The sequence below is a fragment of the Malaclemys terrapin genome, chromosome 11 (genome assembly GCF_027887155.1).
Source record: "Malaclemys terrapin pileata isolate rMalTer1 chromosome 11, rMalTer1.hap1, whole genome shotgun sequence".
NCBI classification, from domain to species: Eukaryota; Metazoa; Chordata; order Testudines; family Emydidae; genus Malaclemys; species Malaclemys terrapin.
The window spans coordinates 10,156,490-10,176,392 of NC_071515.1; the positions used below are offsets into that span (position 1 = coordinate 10,156,490).

Here is a 19,903-nt window from a genome sequence, read left to right on the forward strand (position 1 = left end):
AACAAAGAGACACCAAGGGTCAGCAGGATACCATGTGACCCCCACATTCCTTTCCCTCATTGATCATTTCAGCTGGCTTTTCACTGCAGAGTGACCACAGATTCTAGCTCTTCTCATGATGCAAACTCTCCTTGTCCCATTTTGTGTTGCAGAGGTGTCAGAAAGCCTTGGCTGGGTGTTTTCAGCTCCTGGGATGGTCTTGTCCTAAGCAGATTAACAGCAAGAAGGCTTGGCACACCCATCTCCGGGTGGTGGACAAGATCTGCCAGCACTCTGTAAGTGAACAATCGGCTTCTCGTGAGTGCTGCTTCTAGATGTGGGACCGGAAACGTGTTCCCTCACTCACTGCTCTGATTGCATGTCTAGTACTAGCATACTGCACTCTGGCTTCCTCTTAGAAGCACCCAGCTCCCCCACTCCTCCCAGTGCCTGTCAGATCTGAACAGCCAGACCTGGCCAGGAGTTCAGTACGGAGGTGAAAGCTCACAACATAAAGAATCAGTTGATGGCAAAAATGCCTTCCCAATCCTGCAGGAAACTGGATGTCCCCATTTTTCACCTTACCCCAGCCCATTGGCCACTTCTGCACCGTATTTCCTATGCTCTGCACCCTCTCTAATGTCCTCCCCAGATGAAGCCCATACAACCAGGCTTCAGTGTTCTCTAGTGCCAGGCTCCAGCCCTGCAGTGCCAGCAGCTCAGACACCAGCAATGTGTCTGGTGACACTTTGAAATGGTCATTTAATGACTGCCTGGCATGTAGATGGTCGCCCCCAGGATACATGGAGATGAGAGCTGCATTCTTCCCACCCCTCCAAGCCAAGCAGCTACCTGGAGATGAAATCTCTCTTCTCCTCACCCTGCGGCCCCAGCAACAAGAAGCTTCTTTGGTTTCTATTCCTAGGTGCTGAAGCTCAAGAGCGTATCTGACATCTTGCTCCAATGTCTGGATCACCTCCAAAGCCCCCAGGCTCCAATACGACGGGCAGCAGCCATCTTTATCGGTAACCATGACTTTTCTTAAGCAACTTCTATCTGAGAGGTTGTCCCGTGTTCTGCTTGGAGGGCACTAGCAGCAAGAATTAACCCCCTGGGATCCTAATGTCTAGATTTCCTGCCCTTGAGGCAGTTGGGCTGGGGATTATATCAAAAGGCCTGGAGCAAATTACAACCCTACCCTCCAGCTCCACCGACTGGAATCCCTGTGGGACTGCAGCAATACCATAGCCATTGGCAATCAGGCTCTCTGTATCTTCCAAGACATGAGCTTCTTTGTCTTGGAGCTTGTGGACTTGTCTGATTATCCCAGGGACCACTTGAAAGCTGTTTTGCTTGTTGGAAAGACTGACATTTTTTAAAAGGTAGCCCCAGGGTAGGTGAAAACTCCTGCAAGATTCATTTCCATTGTACGTTCCAGGTTGCACTGTTCAAAGCTCAGAGCCCGCCATGGTCAGGCAAGAGAAGGAGCTGATACTTCAGTGTAAGTAGTTGCCACATGGCTGTGTTTGCATGTGGAAGGAGAGCTCATGCTCCTTGTAGAATATCAGGGTTGGAAGGGACCTCAGGAGATCACCTAATCCAACCCCCTGCTCAAAGCAGGACCAATCCCCAGATAGTGTTTGTTTGTTTGTTAAACCCCAGTTCCCTAAATGGCCCCCTCAAGGATTGAACTCACAACCCTGGGTTTAGCAGGCCAATGCTCGAACCACTGAGCTATCCCTCCCACTTGTGAACCAGTCTAAGAAAAGTGCAACTCCCCCGCAATGCTGCTGCATTGAGTTCAATTTAGACGTGGCCAGAGGTAGCTGTTGAGAGAGCCTGGACATCAGTCCCAGCTTTGTTTTCTCTGATGTCAGGCATCACTTCCATTTCCAGGTGCCAGAAGGTTTTACCAGGAGAAAGTAAATGCCAGGCAGGGTGAGAGGCCCTGGCATGTGGCAGGGAGATGGTGCTAAGGAGGTGGATGCCCCAGAATGCAGTGGAAGATGGTGCTGCCAAGGGCAGATGTCCCTGAGGACTTAAGCGGTTATCAGCTGGCGATGACACTGATAGCCCTGGTGGGTCCAGAGCATCTGGGAGGAGTTAGTTGCTGTGGAAGATCAGGGGCGGCTCCAGGCACCAGCACAGCAAGTGCGTACCTGGGACGGCAAGCCTCGGGGGGGGCGGCGTGCCAGTCGCCGTGAGGGCGGCAGTCAGGCAGCCTTCGGTGGCATGCCTTGGGGAGGACCGCCGGTCCCGCAGCTTCGGCGGCAATTCGGCAGCAGGTACGCTGAAGGCGCGGGACCGGCAGATCACCGACAGAAACGCCGCTGAATCTGCGTGACCAGCGGACCGCCCGCAGGCATGCCACCAAAGGCCGCCTGACTGCCGTGCTTGGGGTGGCAAAAAACATAGAGCCGCCCCTGTGGAAGATACAGAGGCCCATGGTGCAGGTGCTAGGGCATGCTAATACGATATGTGTTTTGACCTGAGCTTCCTCTCTCTGTCCCAGCTCTCAGTGACCTACAGCAAGATCCGGATTCCTCTGTCCGTGTCAGTGTCTCACGGGCCATTCAGCAAGTTCGGGATGGTGGCAGAAACCAGTCACCTCAGACCCTAGGAGCTAGATTCAGGAACCTGTTCTGCTGCTTGACTGGCCAGGAGGAGAGGGAAAATGCTCCTGACAGAGATCTCTTGGGTGGCCCGGACCTTTCCCAAAGCCACCGATGGGACTCAGGAGGGCCCTGAGTTCCCACAGAGAAGTTGGTGACTGGAGGAGGTCAGCTGAGCCACCACCCCAGCCCCGAAGCCAGTGCCTGCATGATCCTGTGGTAATTACCTGCATTGTTCCCCATGAGATGCAGGCAGCTGGGGATGAGTTTAAGTGACCCCAGTACTCAGCAGAATGACGGCTACTGGCTCCAGCTAAACAAAAAGGTGACAAGACTGTTAGTGTAAAACCAAGGGCATTTGCTCTCACGTCTCTGTCTTCCTTCCATAATGGAACGAGTTGCAAGATAGCTGGTTCATTACATCAGCCACGGCATTAATGACCTTTTCCCTTTCTTCTGATTAGCCTCCGATCCGAAGATGGAATGCTGGGCTAGATGGACCACTGGTCTGATCGAATATGGCTGTTCGTATGATCCAGGCCTCTAGTTCCCCTTGGACAGTTAAATAAAACCCTTCATCTCTCCATCCATTGACATTATATAATCTCACTTTTCTTTAGACACTTGGGCCAGCACTTTCAAACATGGATGTCAATAGTTAGATACCTAAATCCATACTTCTTCTTCAACGCTTAGCCGAACGGTCGGCCGTAGCAATTGTTCACCATTGATCCGTTCCTGTGCTTGACGGGCCGAGAGCCCAACGTCGGAATAGACTTGAGGCACCCATGTAATAGGGGGCCTGCCTTTGGGCTGCCTGCACCCCTTGATTGGTGGAATTGTCTCTCGGATGTTACGAGCCACTCAGAGAACGGCGTTCGCCGGAACATCTTGTGGCATACTCGCGACATGTCTGAAAAGCATAAGACGCCATCTGCGGACAATGGCCCCAGTAGTCTGTAGACCGGAGCGACCATAAACATCTGCTTTACAAATGAAGTCATTCCACTCTATGCCCAATATACAACGTTGGCATTTTATGTGGAAAGCCTCCAGCTTTGCCCACTCTGAGTGGCGCAGTCCCAATGTTTCGCAACCGTACAGCAGTACAGAGAGGATACAGCTCGATTAGATCCTGAACTTGGTTGTCGTGCCGAGATGATGTTGATTCCGTATTCATTGTAAACGACCCATGGCAGCGGCTGCAATGCCACACTCAGGCACCTAAATAAATGGCCTGACCTTTCTCAAATGCTGAATACCAAGAACTTCTCACTCGAATCTGCCGAAGCCGTGGCTGTTCAGCTCCTCTGAAAATCAATCCACTCGTTTAGATGCCTGAATATGAATGTTAGTGCCAGACTTTGGACAGTGACATAGGAAGACATTGGCCTGAGCCTATGCATGGACTCTCATTCTACAATCCAGCCCCTCAACAGATACATCCCAGCTTCTGACTGTGAGCCATCCAGCTACAATGGGGAGGCCTAGATGCTGTAAGTGAATTAACATGTAATGATAGATAGACAGATAGATAGATAGTATAAGCTATTCTTTCTACTATCTGCCGTACGGATTTGCTCTGTAGAGCTTGCTGTCCCTGTTACTCATGGGTATTTATGTTGCAGAGCCCCACATGAGAGAGGGAAGGATTTCAGGCCCAAGGCCCAAGTGGGGCAGGAAGAAGCACACGCTCACCTCAGTTGCCATCTTTGCTGAGGTAAGTTTTGTTGACTTGTTGAACTGAGATTGCAAAGCGTTGCTCAGTCCCATATTCTCACAACTGGCAGTGCCCCATATATATGTCTGGGGCACCTTGCAATCTCATTTTTCTCACTTCTCTGTCTTCCTTCCATAACAGGATGAGTTGCAAGACAGCTGGTTCATTACATCAGCCACGGCATTATTGACCTTTTCCCTTTCTTCTGATTAGCCTCCGATCTCTGATACATTCTTTGTGACCTTGTAGGAAGAGATGGAATCTGTGCATTAGCCCTCTCATGCTACGGAGCCACGAGAAGGTTTGACAGCAGAAGTAGATGCAGTGTGGACGAATCTACGAGGGACTAACAGGTTCATGCCATATAGCAGGCCTGCACAACATACGGCCCGCGGTGGCGTGCCTGCCCGTCAACAGGAGCCAGCAATGCGGGCGGCTGAGTCCAGCCCAATCAGAGCTGCGGTGGCGGGGCTTTCAGGTGCCCCCCCCGACCCGATGCCGGCGCAAGGATATTTTTGCGCCCTCGCGCGCCACCGGCCCCCCTGCCCCAAGCAGGACACGGGCACGGAGCCCTCGCGCGCTGCCGGCCCCACCCCCGCCCCAAGAGGGACACGGGGATGGAGCCCTCGCGTGCCGCCGCACCTCCACCCGCCCCCGCCCTAAGCGGGACACGGGGATGGAGCCCTCGCACGCTGCCACGCCTCCACCCCCCCTCGCCCCAAGCGGGACACGGGGATGAAGCCCACGTGCACCGCCGTGCCTCCACCCGCCCCCGCCCTAAGCGGGACACGGGGATGGAGCCCCCGCGCGCTGCCACGCCTCCACCACCCCCTGCGCCGCAAGCGGGACACGGGGATGAAGCCCACGTGCACCGCCGTGCCTCCACCCGCCCCCGCCCTAAGCGGGACACGGGGATGGAGCCCCCGCGCGCTGCCACGCCTCCACCACCCCCCGCACCGCAAGCGGGACACGGGGATGGAGCCCTCGCGCACCGCCGCGCCTCCACCCGCCCCAAGCCCCAAGTGGGACACGGGGATGGAGCCCTCGCGCGCTGCCACGCCTTCACCCGCCCCGGCCCCAAGCGGGACACGGGGATGGAGCCCTCGCGTGCCGCCACGCCTCCACCACCCCCCGTGCCCGAAGCGGGAAACGGGGATGGAGCCCTTCCGCGCCGCTGTGCCTCCACCCGCCCCCGCCCCAAGCGGGATACGGGGATGGAGCCCTCGCGTGCTGCCACGCCTCCACCCCCGCCACCCCAAACGGGACACGGGGATGGAGCCCTCGCGTGCCGCCATGCCTCCACCCCCCCCGCACCCCAAGCAGGACACGGGGATGGAGCCCTCGTGCGCCGCCGCGCCTCCACCCCCCCCGCCCCAAACGGGACACGGGGATGGAGCCCTCACGTGCCGCCATGCCTCAACCCCCCCCCCTCCCGCGCCCCAAGCGGGACACGGGGATGGAGCCCTAGCGCGCTGCCACGCCTCCACCCCCCCCGCACCCTAAGCAGGACACGGGGATGGAGCACTCGCGCGCCGCCGCGCCTCCACCCGGCCCTGCCCCCGCCGCAAGCGGGACACGGGAATGGAGCCCTCGCGCGCTGCCACGCCTCCACCCCCCCCGGCCCCAAGCGGGACACGGGGATGGAGCCCTCACGCGCCGCCGCGCCTCCACCCGCCCCCGGCCCCAAGCGGGACACGGAGCCCGCGCGTGCCGCTGCGCCTCCACACACCCCCGGCCCCAAGCGGGACACGGAACCCGCGCGCGCCGCTGCCCCTCCCCACTGCCCCAAGCGGGACACGGGCACGGAGCCCTCACCCCCCCCCAGCGGGACACAGGGCTCAGCCACCGCCCCCATCCTGAGCGCTTTTTGGCCCACCCCCCCGGGACTCCTGCCCCATCCAACCCCCCGTGTTCCTTGATGCCCCCCCCGGGACCCCTGCTCCATCCACCCCCTTCCCTGTCCCCTGACTGCCCTCCATCGCCCCATCCAACTCCTCTCCTAATTCCCCATCCAAACACCCCTTCTCCCTGTCCCCTGACCACCCTTGGAACCCCTGCCCTTGACTGCCTCCCACCACCCCATCCAACCGCTGCTCCTTCCTGACTGCCCCCCGGGACCCTTGCCCCCATTCAATCCCCCTGTTCCCTGCCATCTGACCGCCCCGACCCCTATCCACCCCTCCACCACCTCCCTGAACTCCCCTGCCCTCTATCCAACATCCCCTCCCTGCTCCCTTACCGCGCTACCTGGAGGTGGCTGGCGGCGCTACAGCTGCACCGCTGGGCTGGAGCCGGGCCACGCTGCCACCGCGCAGTGCCTGGAGCACCGGGTCAGTCTGAGTTTGCAGCCCCCCTGCTTCCCACGAATCAGCTGTTCGTGCAGGAAGCCTGGGAGGGCTGAGAAGCAAGCGGCGGCTTCGCACTCAGGCCTAGGGAGGCTGAGCGGAGGTGAGCTGGGGCGGAGAGCGGTTCCCCTGAGCGCCCCTCCCCCTGGGTTACCTGCTGTGGCGCGGACGGCTCCCCCCACCCTAGCTCACCTCTGCTCCGTCTCCGCCTCCCTGGGCTTGAGCGCGAAGCCGCCGCTTGCTTCTCTGCCCTCCCAGGCTTCCCGCGCGAACAGCTGATTCACGGGAAGCGGGGGGGGGGGAGAAGCGGGGCAGAGTGTTCAGAGGCAGAGGCGGAGCGGAGCTGAGCTGGGGCTGGGGAGCGGGGCGGAGAGTTGGAGCACCCATAGGGTCGGCTCCTAAGGCGCCACTTTTGGATAATGTGCTCAGGGGGAGCAGCCGCTCCCTCTGCTCCCCCCCAGCTACGGTCCTGAGCACTTCAACTTACCGGTTGTTAAATTTAGAAGCCCTTTTAGAACTGGTCCCGCACAGGACAACTGGTTCTAAAAGGGCTTCTAAATTTAACAACCGGTTCCCGCGAACCGGCTCCCGCTCACCACTGGAGACTCCCCTTGCCGCTCTCACCCTAGGAGCCAGAGACCTCCCAGCAGGGCTGGTGAGTGCGGCCAGGGAAGGGGGAAAGGTGTGGTGGAGTGAGTGTCTGGGAGGTGTGCGGGGAGTGCTGGGCTGTGAGGGTCTGGAGGATGCTGGGCAGTGGGGGAGGTTTGTGTGTTTTGGGGTGCTAGGCAGTGGGGGCTTGTTGGGGGGTGCTGGGCAGTGACAGAGATCTCTGTGTGTCAGGGCACTGGGGGTCTGTGTGGGGCATTGTTTAGTTGTGGTGGTGGGGCTGTGGGGAAGGGCACTAGGAGGGAGAGAGGAGAAATCTGTGTGTATTGGGAAACTAGCGAGTGGGGGGTTCTATGTGGGGTGCTGATGTGTATTAAGAGTTACCAGCTGGATTGAGGACTGATAGATTTGGACAGAGTTTATATTGAATGGGCAAATGAAAAAGATCGCAGGGAAAAACAGTAAGGTTAGTTTAGCAGTCTTTGACATTTCGACCAATAAAGAAATTAAAATGCATTTGTAATTACATATCTTATTCTTGGCTGATAATCATTTATTGATATTTTTTAGGAAAATTTTCAATTTAAAACACAAATTTTTGTTTTTCTTTTTTTTACTTATGATGTCTCTATCTGAAAACCCATATAAATTGACACAAATTGCAAATTAAAACTTTTTAAATGTATAAGCATTTTACTCACTTGGGCGCATTTGCCTCATGGCACACAAATTTGAACTCTGCTTCAAAAATTTGCACAGAAGAAATTTTTCTTTTACCTTAATTATACTATCTTAGGAGCCCGCTATAACATAGTACCAAGGTTCAATACAAAGTCATATAAAAGTTATACAAAAATGCATAATGCAGAGAGTTATCTACAACTGCATTGATTGACTGCTGTGTGCAGTAATATAGTGACCCCTGGACCTACAGGCTTCCACACGCCGTCAGTGCCTTGCTAGTGTGCCATGCGCCATGAGATATCTCTTCTCTTTGTGTGTGACTGTGAGTGTTTCCCTTGTGTGTGAATTTATTCAACAAAATCTTGAGCTTCATAATGGATACCATGAGTGAAAAGAAAAAGAGAAAAATAGAATCAGAGCACAGAGTTTTCAACACTGAATGGACGAATAAATACTTATGTACTATTTCCAAAGACAAAATACTGTGCTTCGTGTGTCGCAAAACGTTAGCCGTTCTGAAAGAATACAACCTTCGGTGGCACTTTGAAACTAAACATCCCAATCTCGCCAAATTGAGCCCAAATGAAAAAATAATGAAAGCAGCCAGTTTAGCGAAAAACCTTAGTAGAGAACAGCAAATTTTCAAGAAAGTGAGCACTGAGAACGATACAGTTACTAAAGTAAGCTTTAAAACAGGCCTGCACAACTCGTAAAACGGCAAGGGCCATATTACTCCAAAGAAAACAGCTGAGGGCCGAAACCCCCCGACCCCGCGGAAACACCCCCCCCCCAGCGCCACCGAGCCCCGCGGAAACAAACCCTCCTTCCCCAGCACCGCCCCGCCGAAACAGCTAAGGTTTGGGGGGGAGGGGGTGTGATACTTTATTAAGAATTTTTCAATTAAATCAAACAATTTTTTAAATTATTTTAATTTTTTTTATTAATCATGGAAAAATGAAAAACATCTGTTCCGTTGAAAGAAAACATTTGTACTTTTCATAATTACCTTGCAAATTTAATGTGAAATATTACATCTCTTTTCCGCAACAAGCTTGTCGCATTCGGGGGTCATATTTGAAGTGGATATTTTCATAATGTCTTCCAAATGGTCATCAGTCAGAGAAGAACGTTGCTTGTTTTTATTCATGTTCATGATGGAAAATGTTTGTTCACATATGTAAGTGCGTCCAAAAATGCTGAACGTTTTCAGTGCAACTTCATTGTCCAGACTTTTGTAGAAGTGCCGCAAGCTGCTTTCTCTGTGCTTATTTCGGTAAACTGCCGAACACTGAAGTTCAATAACCTCCAACTGCAAATCTAGTGGCACTTCCTCTGGATCCACAGAAAAGGGATCTTCAATCAGCTTCAACTGGACGTCTTCTTCTTTAGACAAAGTAAGTCTTCTGTCAAATTCTTCAATCAAAAGAATGATGTGCTTTGCATATTTTTCTCCTAACTCGGCGTGTTTGTGCTGAGGGATACACTGTGCACAAGTGGGAAAGTGACACATTTCACCTTTTGACAGCTGACTTCTGAAAAGTTTCAATTTCATTTTGAAAGCTTTCACTGCTGCACACATTTGAAAGATAAGTTGATTTTTTCCCTGAAGTTGAATGTTGAGATCATTCAGGTGTGCTGTAATATCACAAAAGAAAAAGAGATCTTGATTCCAGGACTCATTTTCAAGCTCTGGGAATTTTATTGGCCCATTTTCTAGGAATTTTGCTACCTCCTCTTTCAAAGCAACGAAACGCTGGAGCACTCTTCCTCGACTCAATCACCTCATTTCTGTATGGTAGATTAAGTCATTGCACTCGGTGTCTACCCCTTCAAGAAAGGCTCGAAATGTCCTATGTTTTAGTCCTCTAGAACGGATGTAGTTTACAATGGAAACTACCACTGACATTACATGCTCAAATTTTAAGACTTTGCTACAAAAAACCTGCTGATGTATAATGCAGTGATGTTTGGTTATTTCTCTCCCGATAAATTCTTCAAGAAGAGTAACTGCTCCAACATTTTTTTGGCACATAGCTGGAGCACCATCAGTACAAATGGCCACCAAGTTTGTGAAATCTAATCCCGACTTATCATTCATGCACTTTATCACTTCACTGGAGATTTCCTTTCCGGTTGTGCGACCCGTCATGGAGCACATGCCAGCAAGTTCTTCAGTAATTTCAAAGTTTTTATCAATACCTCTAATAAAAATAAGAAGTTGGGCGGTGTCTTTTAAATCAGTGCTTTCATCCATAGCTAGGGAGTAAAAGCAGAATTCACTGACTCTCTGCTTTAACTGATCACTTAAATTGGTAGAAATGTCAGCTATTCTTCTCTGTACAGTCATGCGTGATAGACTGACATTCTCAAATATTCCCCTCTTTTCTGGACATAACTCAGATACAGCAATCAACATACACTTTTTTAATAACTCACCTTCTGTGAAGCATTTCCCAGCAGCAGCAATTTCCTTAGAAATTTTAAAGCTTACTTTAGTAACTGTATTGTTCTCAGTGCTCACTTTCTTGAAAATTTGCTGTTCTCTACTAAGGTTTTTCGCTAAACTGGCTACTTTAATTATTTTTTCATTTGGGCTCAATTTGGCGAGATTGGGATGCTTAGTTTCAAAGTGCCACCGAACATTGTATTCTTTCGGAACGACGACCGTTTCGCGACACACGAGGCACAGTATTTTGTCTTTGGAAATAGTACATAAGTATTTATTCGTCCATTCAATGTTGAAAACTCTGTGCTCTGATTCTATTTTTCTCTTTTTCTTTTCACTCATGGTATCCATTATGAAGCTCAAGATTTTGTTGAATAAATTCACACACAAGGGAAACACTCACAGTCACACACAAAGAGAAGAGATATCTCACGGCGCATGGCACACTAACAAGGCACTGACGGTGTGTGGAAGCCTGTAGGTCCAGGGGTCACTATATTACTGCACACAGCAGTCAATCAATGCAGTTGTAGATAACTCTCTGCATTATGCATTTTTGTATAACTTTTATATGACTTTGTATTGAACCTTGGTACTATGTTATAGCGGGCTCCTAAGATAGTATAATTAAGGTAAAAGAAAAATTTCTTCTGTGCAAATTTTTGAAGCAGAGTTCAAATTTGTGTGCCATGAGGCAAATGCGCCCAAGTGAGTAAAATGCTTATACATTTAAAAAGTTTTAATTTGCAATTTGTGTCAATTTATATGGGTTTTCACTCCCTGCCAGTGCCCTTCCCCACAGCCCCACCACCACAACTAAACAATGCCCCACACAGACCCCCAGTGCCCTGACACACACAGATCTTTGAGTGGGAGTTCCATTGGAGGAGAAGGTACCTGTATTTGCGTCTGTCTTTGTATTGCTTGTATGTGTAGAGGCCTGTAGGAGCAGCATGCTGGGCGGGCAGCTGAGCCCTGATTGGGGGTGGAGCTTGGCTGAGGAGAGGGCCTATAAAAGCGGCCACCCAGCCAGGCAGCGGCAACAGCTGCAAGCAGCGGCACAGGAGGCAGCGAACAGGGCTGCTAACGGGAGTTTGAGTGGGAGTTCCATTGGAGGAGGTGGAAGGGGAGGCAGGAGGGCATGGTGCCCTGTGTGCTGTGTTTCCCCAGGTGCAGAGGGCACAGCTGAGCAGGCGGGCCCAGGCAACAGCAGCCATGAGCCAAGCCGCAGGTGACACAATGCAGATGATTGCATGCGGCAGCTGCGGTATGTACATGGTCCTAGCAGCGGTACCTGAACAGAGGTATGTGTGCATGAAATGCCGCCTAATAGAACTGCTGGAAGAAAAGATCCGAGGCTTGGAGATGCAGGTAGATACCCTGATAGAGTTTAGAAGGGGGTTCGAGCACCTGATGGAGCAAAGGCAAGTGGGGGCTGAAGGGGAATGCTCAGGGGCACAGGTGGTAGCAGGGGCTAAGACCTGTGACGGGCGAATGTCGGGGGGAGAACAAGGGCAGTGGAAGCATGTGACTGTGTTCCTTCACGTAGGAACAAATGATACGGCTAGGTTCTCGCTAGAGTAATCAAGGGAGATTATGCCAGGCTGGGGAAGACGCTTAAGGAATTCGAGGCTCAGATCATCTTCAGTGGGATTCTGCCTGTTCCTAGAGAAGGGCAGTAAAAGGGTGAAAGGATTGTGATGACAAATAGTTGGCTAAGGGAGTGGTGCTATAAAGAGGGCTTTGGGATGTATGGCCACTGGGAGGCTTTCGGGGACAGAAAACTGTTCTCACGGGACAGACTTCACCTGAGTAGGGAAGGAAATAGACTTCTGGGAGGGAGGCTGGCTCATCTCATCAAAAGAGCTTTAAACTAGGAATTTGGGGGAGACGGTTGGGAGATGTCCAGTTAATCTCCACACCAGATTATAACATTGAGAGGGAGGACAATGAGATAAGAACAGATACAGCCAAGGGGGAAGAGATTGGACATAAGGGGGGGGGTGGATACCAGACTAATGGGTCATACTAGCAGTACGGTGTCCATATCAAATGGGAGAACGAATGTGAGAGAGGCCAAAAGGCATAAATTAAGATGTTTATACACCAATGCGAGAAGCCTAGGTAACAAAATGGAGGAATTGGAGCTCCTGGTCCGAGAAATAAAACCGGATATCGTAGGAATAACTGAAACGTGGTGGAACAGTAGTCATGACTGGAGTACAGATATGGAAGGGTATGTGCTGTTTAGGAAAGACCGGATCAAAGGTAAAGGTGGGGGAGTAGCATTGTATGTCAATAATGAGGTAAACTGTAAAGAAATAATAAGTGATGGAATGGATAAGACTGAGTCTCTGGGCAATACTCACACTGGGTAAAAGAACTACTAGAGCCTCCCCTGGGATAGTGCTTGGGGTGTGCTATAGACCGCTGGGATCTAGCCTGGATATGGACAGAGAACTCATTAACGTTTTTAGGGAAGTAAATACTAATAGGAACTGTGTAATCATGGGAGACTTTAACTTCCCAGATATAGATTGGGGAACAAATGCTAGTAACAATAATAGGGCTCAGATTTTCCTAGACGTAATAGCTGATGAATTCCTTCATCAAGTAGTTGCTGAACCGACGAGGGGGGATGCCATTTTAGATTTGGTGCTGGTGAGTAGTGAGGACCTCGTTGAGGAAATGGTTGTAGGGGACAACCTTGGCTCAAGTGATCATGAGCTAATTCAGTTTGAACTAAATGGAAAGATTAACAGAATTAAATCGGAGACTAAGGTTTACGATTTCAAAAGGGCTAACTTTAATAAACTAAGGAGACTGGTTAGGGAAGTGGATTGGACTAACATATTTAGGATCTAAAGGTGGAAGGCGCCTGGGATTATTTCAAGTTGAAGTTGCAGGAGCTGTCAGAGGCATGTATCCCAAGAAAGGGAAAACGGTTCATAGGCAGGAGATTTAGACCGAGCTGGATGAGCAAGCATCTCAGAGGGGTCATTAAGAAAAAACAGGAAGGGTACAGGGAGTGGAAGAGGGGGGGATCAGCAAAGAAACCTACCTTATTGAGGTCAGAGCATGTAGAGATGGAGTGAGAAAAGCAAAAAGCCGAGTAGAGTTGGACCTTGCGAGGGGAATTAAAACCAATAGTAAGAGCTTTTATAGCCATATAAATAGGAAGAAAACAAAGAAAGAAGAAGTGGAACCGCTTAAGACTGTAGATGGAGTGGAGATTAAGGATAATCTAGGCATGGCACAATATCTAAATGAATATTTTACATCGGTATTTAATGAGGCTAATGAAAGGCTGAGGAATAGTAGAAGCGAGACGGATGGGAATAAAGGAGTGGGGATTGACATTACCGTATCCGAGGTAGAAGCCAAACTCGAACAGCTTAACGGGACTAAATCGGGCGGACCGGATGATCTTCATCCGAGAATATTAAAAGAACTGGCGTGGGAAATTGCAAGACCGTTAGCGATAATTTTTAATGAATCCATAAACTCGGGGGTGGTACCGTTTGACTGGAGAATAGCTAATGTGGTTCCTATTTTCAAGAAGGGGGGAAAAAGTGACCCGGGTAACTACAGGCCTGTTAATCTAACATCTGTAATATGCAAGGTCTTGGAAAAAATTTTGAAGGAGAAAGTAGTTAAGGACCTTGAGGTCAATGCCAATTGGGACAAATTACAACACGGTTTTACGAAAGGTAGATCGTGCCAAACCAACCTGATCTCCTTCTTTGAGAAAGTAACAGATTTTTTAGATAAAGGAAATGCAGTGGATCTAATATACCTCGATTTCAGTAAAGCGTTTGATACGGTACCGCATGAGGAATTATTGGTTAAATTGGAAAAGATGGGGATCGATATGAAAATCCAGAGGTGGATAAGGAACTGGTTAAAGGGGAGACTGCAGCGGGTCGTACTAAAAGGTGAACTGTCAGGTTGGAGGGAGGTTACCAGTGGAGTTCCTCAAGGTTCGGTTTTGGGTCCAATTTTATTTAATCTATTCATTACTGACCTCGGAACCAAATGTAGGAGTGGGCTGATAAAGTTTGCGGATGACACAAAGTTGGGAGGTATTGCCAATTCGGAGAAGGATCGGAATATCCTGCAGGGAGATTTGGATGACCTCGTAAACTGGAGTAATAGTAATAAGATGAAATTTAATAGTGAGAAGTGTAAGGTTATGCATTTAGGGATAACTAACAAGAATTTTAGTTATAAGCTGGGGACGCATCAGTTGGATGTAACGGAAGAGGAGAAGGACCTCGGAGTCCTGGTTGATCGCAGGATGATTATGAGTCGGCAATGTGATGTGGCCATGAAAAAAGCTAATGCTGTCTTGGGATGCATTAGGCGAGGTATTTCTAGTAGGGATAAGGAGGTGCTGGTTTCGTTATACAAGGCACTGGTGAGACCTCATTTGGAGTACTGTGTGCAGTTCTGGTCTCCCATGTTTAAAAAGGATGAAATCAAACTGGAACGGGTACAAAGAAGGGCCACTAGGATGATCCGAGGAATGGAAAATCTGTCGTATGAAAGGAGACTCGAGGAGCTCGGTTTGTTTACCTTAACCAAAAGAAGGCTGAGGGAGGATATGATTGCTCTCTTTAAATATATCAGAGGGATAAATACCAGGGAGGGAGAGGAATTATTTCAGCTCAGTACGAATGTGGACACTAGAACGAATGGATATAAACTGGCGGTCGGGAAGTTTAGGCTTGAAATTAGACGACGGTTTCTAACCATCAGAGGGGTGAAGTTTTGGAACAGCCTTCCAAGGGAAACAGTGGGGGCGAAAGACCACTCTGGCTTTAGATTAAGCTTGATAAATTTATGGAGGGGATGGTTTGATGGGATACAGTGATTTTAGTCAATAGGTCAATAACAATGGTCGATGGGATATTAAAAGTTACTACAGAGAACTTTTCCAGGAGGACTGGCTAGAGAATCTTGCCCGCATGCTCGGGGTTCAGCTAATCGCCATATTTGGGGTCAGGAAGGAATTTTCCTCCAGGGTAGATTGGCAGAGGCCCTGGAGGTTTTTCGCCTTCCTCTGCAGCATGGGGCAGGGGTCGCTTGCTGGAGGATTCTCAGCAACTTGAAGTCTTTAAATAATGATTTGGGGAGTTCAACAGCTAAGTCAAGGGAGAGAATTCTTCCAGGAGTGGGTGGGTCAGGTTTTGTGGCCCACATCATGCGGGAGGTCAGACTAGATGATCATAATGGTCCCTTCTGACCTTAGAGTCTATGAGTCTATGAGATCTCCCTCACTGCCCAGCACCCCCCAACAGACCCCCACTGCCTAGCACCCCAAAACACACAAACCTCCCCCACTGCCCAGCGCCCTCCACACCCTCACAGCCCAGCACTCCCCGCACACCTCCCAGACACTCACTCCACCACACCCTTCCCCCTTCCCTGGCCGCACTCACCAGCCCTGCTGGGAGGTCTCTGGCTCCTAGGGTGAGAGCGGCAAGGGGAGTCTCCATTGGTGAGCGGGAGCCGTTTCGCGGGAACCGGTTGTTAAATTTAGAAGCCCTTTTAGAACCAGTTGTCCTGCGCGGGACCGGTTCTAAAAGGGCTTCTAAATTTAACAACCGGTAAGTTGAAGTGCTCAGGACCATAGCTGGGGGGGAGCAGAGGGAGCGGCTGCTCCCCCTGAGCACATTATCCAAAAGTGGCGCCTTAGGAGCCGACCCCATGGGTGCTCCAGCTCTCCGCCCCGGTCCCCGGCCCCAGCTCACCTCCGCTCCGCCTCCGCCTCTGAACACTCCGCCCCGCTTCTCCCCCTCCCCCCCACTTCCCGCGAATCAGCTGTTCGCGCGGGAAGCCTGGGAGAGCAGAGAAGCAAGCGGTGGCTTCGCGCTCAAGCCCAGGGAGGCGGAGACGGAGCGGAGGTGAGCTGGGGTGGGGGGAGCCGTCCGCGCCACAACAGGTAACCCGGGGGGAGGGGCGCCCAGGTGAACCGCTCTCCGCCCCAGCTCACCTCCGCTCCGCCTCCCTGGGCCTGAGCGCGAAGCCGCCGCTTGCTTCTCAGCCCTCCCAGGCTTCCTGCACGAACAGCTGATTCGCGGGAAGCGGGGGGGCTGCAAGCTCAGACTGACTCAGTGCTCCAGGCACTGCGCGGTGGCAGCATGGCCCGGCTCCAGCAGAGCGGCGCGGCTGTAGCACCGCCAGCCACCTCCAGGCAGCGGGGTAAGGGAGCAGGGAGGGGGTATTGGATAGAGGGCAGGCGAGTTCAGGGGGGTGGTGGAGGGGTGGATAGGCGTCGGGGCGGTCAGATGGCAGGGAACAGGGGGATTGAATGGGGGCAAGGGTCCCGGGGGGCAGTCAGGAAGGAGCAAGGGTTGGATGGGGTGGTGGGAGGCAGTCAGGGGCAGGGGTTCCAAGGGTGGTCAGGGGACAGGGAGAAGGGGTGTTTGGATGGGGAATCAGGAGAGGAGTTGGATGGGGCGGTGGAGGGAAGTCAGGGGACAGGGAAGGGGGTGGATGGGGCAGGGGTCCTGGGGTGGGCATCAAGGAACGCGGGGGGTTGGATGGGGCAGGAGTCCCGGGGGGGCCAAAAAGCACTCAGGACGGGGGCGGTGGCTGAGCCCTGTGTCCCGCTGGGGGGGGGGGCGAGCGCTCCATGCCCGTGTCCTGCTTGGGGCAGTGAGGAGGGGCAGCAACGCGTGCGGGCTCCGTGTCCCGCTTGGGGCCTGGGGGGGGTGCGGGTGGAGGCGCGGCGGCGCGCGAGGGCTCCATCCCCGTGTCCCGCTTGGGGCGGGGGGGGGGGGCGGCAGCGCGCGAGCGGGGGGTGGGGGGGGGCCCGGCAGCGCGCAAGGGCTCCATGCCCGTGTCCCGCATTGCTGGCTCCTGTCGGCGGGCAGGCATGCCACCAGGAGCTGCCCCAGGAAGTGCCGCCACACCAGCCTCGGGACTTTGTGTGCGTGGGGTTTAGAATCCCCCCGCGGGCCGCACAGTGAGCCCCCACGCGCTGCATGCGGCCCGCGGGCTGTATGTTGTGCAGGCCTGGTCTTGTGGCATACTCGCGACATGTCTGAAAAGCATAAGACGCCGTCTGCGGACAATGGCCCCAGTAGTCTGTAGGCCGCAGCGACCATAAACATCTGCTTTACAAATGAAGTCATTCCACTCTATGCCCAATATACAACATTGGCATTTTATGTGGAAAGCCTCCAGCTTTGCCCACTCTGAGTGGCGCAGTCCCAATGTTTCGCAACCGTACAGCAGTACAGAGAGGATACAGCTCGATTAGATCCTGAACTTGGTTGTCGTGCCGAGATGATGTTGATTCCGTATTCATTGTAAATGACCCATGGCAGCGGCTGCAATGCCACACTCAGGCACCTAAATAAATGGCCTGACCTTTCTCAAATGCTGAATACCAAGAACTTCTCACTCGAATCTGCCGAAGCCGTGGCTGTTCAGCTCCTCTGAAAATCAATCCACTCGTTTAGATGCCTGAATATGAATGTTAGTGCCAGACTTTGGACAGTGACATAGGAAGACATTGGCCTGAGCCTATGCATGGACTCTCATTCTACAATCCAGCCCCTCAACAGATACATCCCAGCTTCTGACTGTGAGCCATCCAGCTACAATGGGGAGGCCTAGATGCTGTAAGTGAATTAACATGTAATGATAGATAGACAGATAGATAGATAGTATAAGCTATTCTTTCTACTATCTGCCGTACGGATTTGCTCTGTAGAGCTTGCTGTCCCTGTTACTCATGGGTATTTATGTTGCAGAGCCCCACATGAGAGAGGGAAGGATTTCAGGCCCAAGGCCCAAGTGGGGCAGGAAGAAGCACACGCTCACCGCAGTTGCCTTCTTTGCTGAGGTAAGTTTTGTTGACTTGTTGAACTGAGATTGCAGAGCGTTGCTCAGTCCCATATTCTCACAACTGGCAGTGCTCCGTATGTATGTCTGGGGCACCTTGCATCCTCATTTCTTGACCTGTAAGTGGGGTGGCCTGGGGTTTATGTAAAAGGCAGGGATTTTGTTGAAACCATAATCATCCAGATATTTCTGAGGAAATCCCTCTGGAACAGTGGAAATAGCGCAGCATTCGGCCATCAGTCCCTCGGTAATTTCCCAGATTGTGACTGCGTTTGATTTCCTGTGAGACGTCTTGAAAACTGCTCTCTTTGTTGAGAGGCTGAAACTCTGAAAGTTCGCCCTGGAGAATGTAAGCATTGACAGGAGAGCCATTGTGTTGATTCCCTAGGGCGCACTGTCCAGCACGCCGGCAGACAGACCCAGATCAGAAGGCCTGGACTTGGTACGTGAACGTAAGTAATATCCTTAGGTAAGTGCAGTGAGGAAGCAGAGGTCCCAGGGTGTGGGTCAAGGAGATGGCAATGGGGACGCAGAGGCCCTGTCATCTTCCAAAAAAGTAAGGCAGAAACTAGTCATGTAAGCCACTCACCAGAGGGTGGCGTTGATGCTCTGCCTCCCCTACATTTTTCTCCTCTTAGGTCCCTTTGCAGCGAATCAGATTATGTCCGGTCTCTGTGCCCATTGATGCAGTCTGAGTAGCAGGAGCCCTTCAGCCCCACGGTGACATGGGCTGTTATGTGTTTGAATGATTAATCCTTCCTCTTCCTATTCCAGGCCAGAAGGGCTGAGGTGCTGTTTCCCGAGGAGCTGTTCCAGGACTAGCGAGGTAAGCACAGACACGGGCCGTGCACTACAGCTCTAGGTACACCCAGGAGCGCCGCCAGCGTTTTTGCTGCCCTAGGTGGTGGAAGGTCCCGCCCCCGAAATGCCGCCTCCGACAGGCGGCAGAAGGTCCCGCCCCCAAAATACGGACGACAACGGGGGCAGCCGAAGATCCGGCCGCCGCGGTCGCCGCCCCCCAAATGTTAGTGCCCAAGGCAACCGCCTAGGTTGCCTAATGGGTTGTGCCGGGCCTGGGTACACCCCTATAACTCTAGAGGGGCAGGAAACGTGGTCCTTTCAGGTGGAAACGATGGTCGTTTTAATATGAGTGTCGAGTGTTTAGATGCAAGCTGGATGGCTAGAAACAGAGCTTGGAAGATCAATATATAGCTGAAGATCATTGCTTTTATTGTGTTTTTTTCCCCCTCTCATAGGAGCCTTTCCAAGCGTCACAGAAGTACGGGCCAGAGTTAACATGACATCTAGTTGTTTGTTGCATAATAAAGCTGCTGCTGATTTCCAAGTGTGTGCGGCCAACTTTCCTCACTGCGCACTAGGCTGCGTGTAGCCATGTGACTGAGATGTCGGCCTTCTCTTTTCTGGGCACTGCACCTTTAATAGTAGAGGAATCTTGCTGGCTGCCAGCATCCTGGCTAGGGTTCCCAGGTGTCCGGTTTTCGACCAGAACACCCGCTCGAAAAGGGACCCTGGCGGCTCCGGTCAGCACTGCTGCCTGGGCTGTCAAAAGTCTGGTTGGCGTGGGGCTGGCAGGCTCCCTACCTGGCTCCGCGCATCTCCCCGCAAGCAGCGACATGTCCCTTGGCTCCTAGATGGA

General features: G+C 52.1%; 1 pseudogene; it reads left to right on the top strand.

Annotated features, from left to right (window-relative positions):
- Positions 1–19,903, top strand: part of LOC128845213 (zinc finger protein RFP-like) — a 246,325-nt pseudogene that overhangs the window by 43,456 nt on the left and 182,966 nt on the right.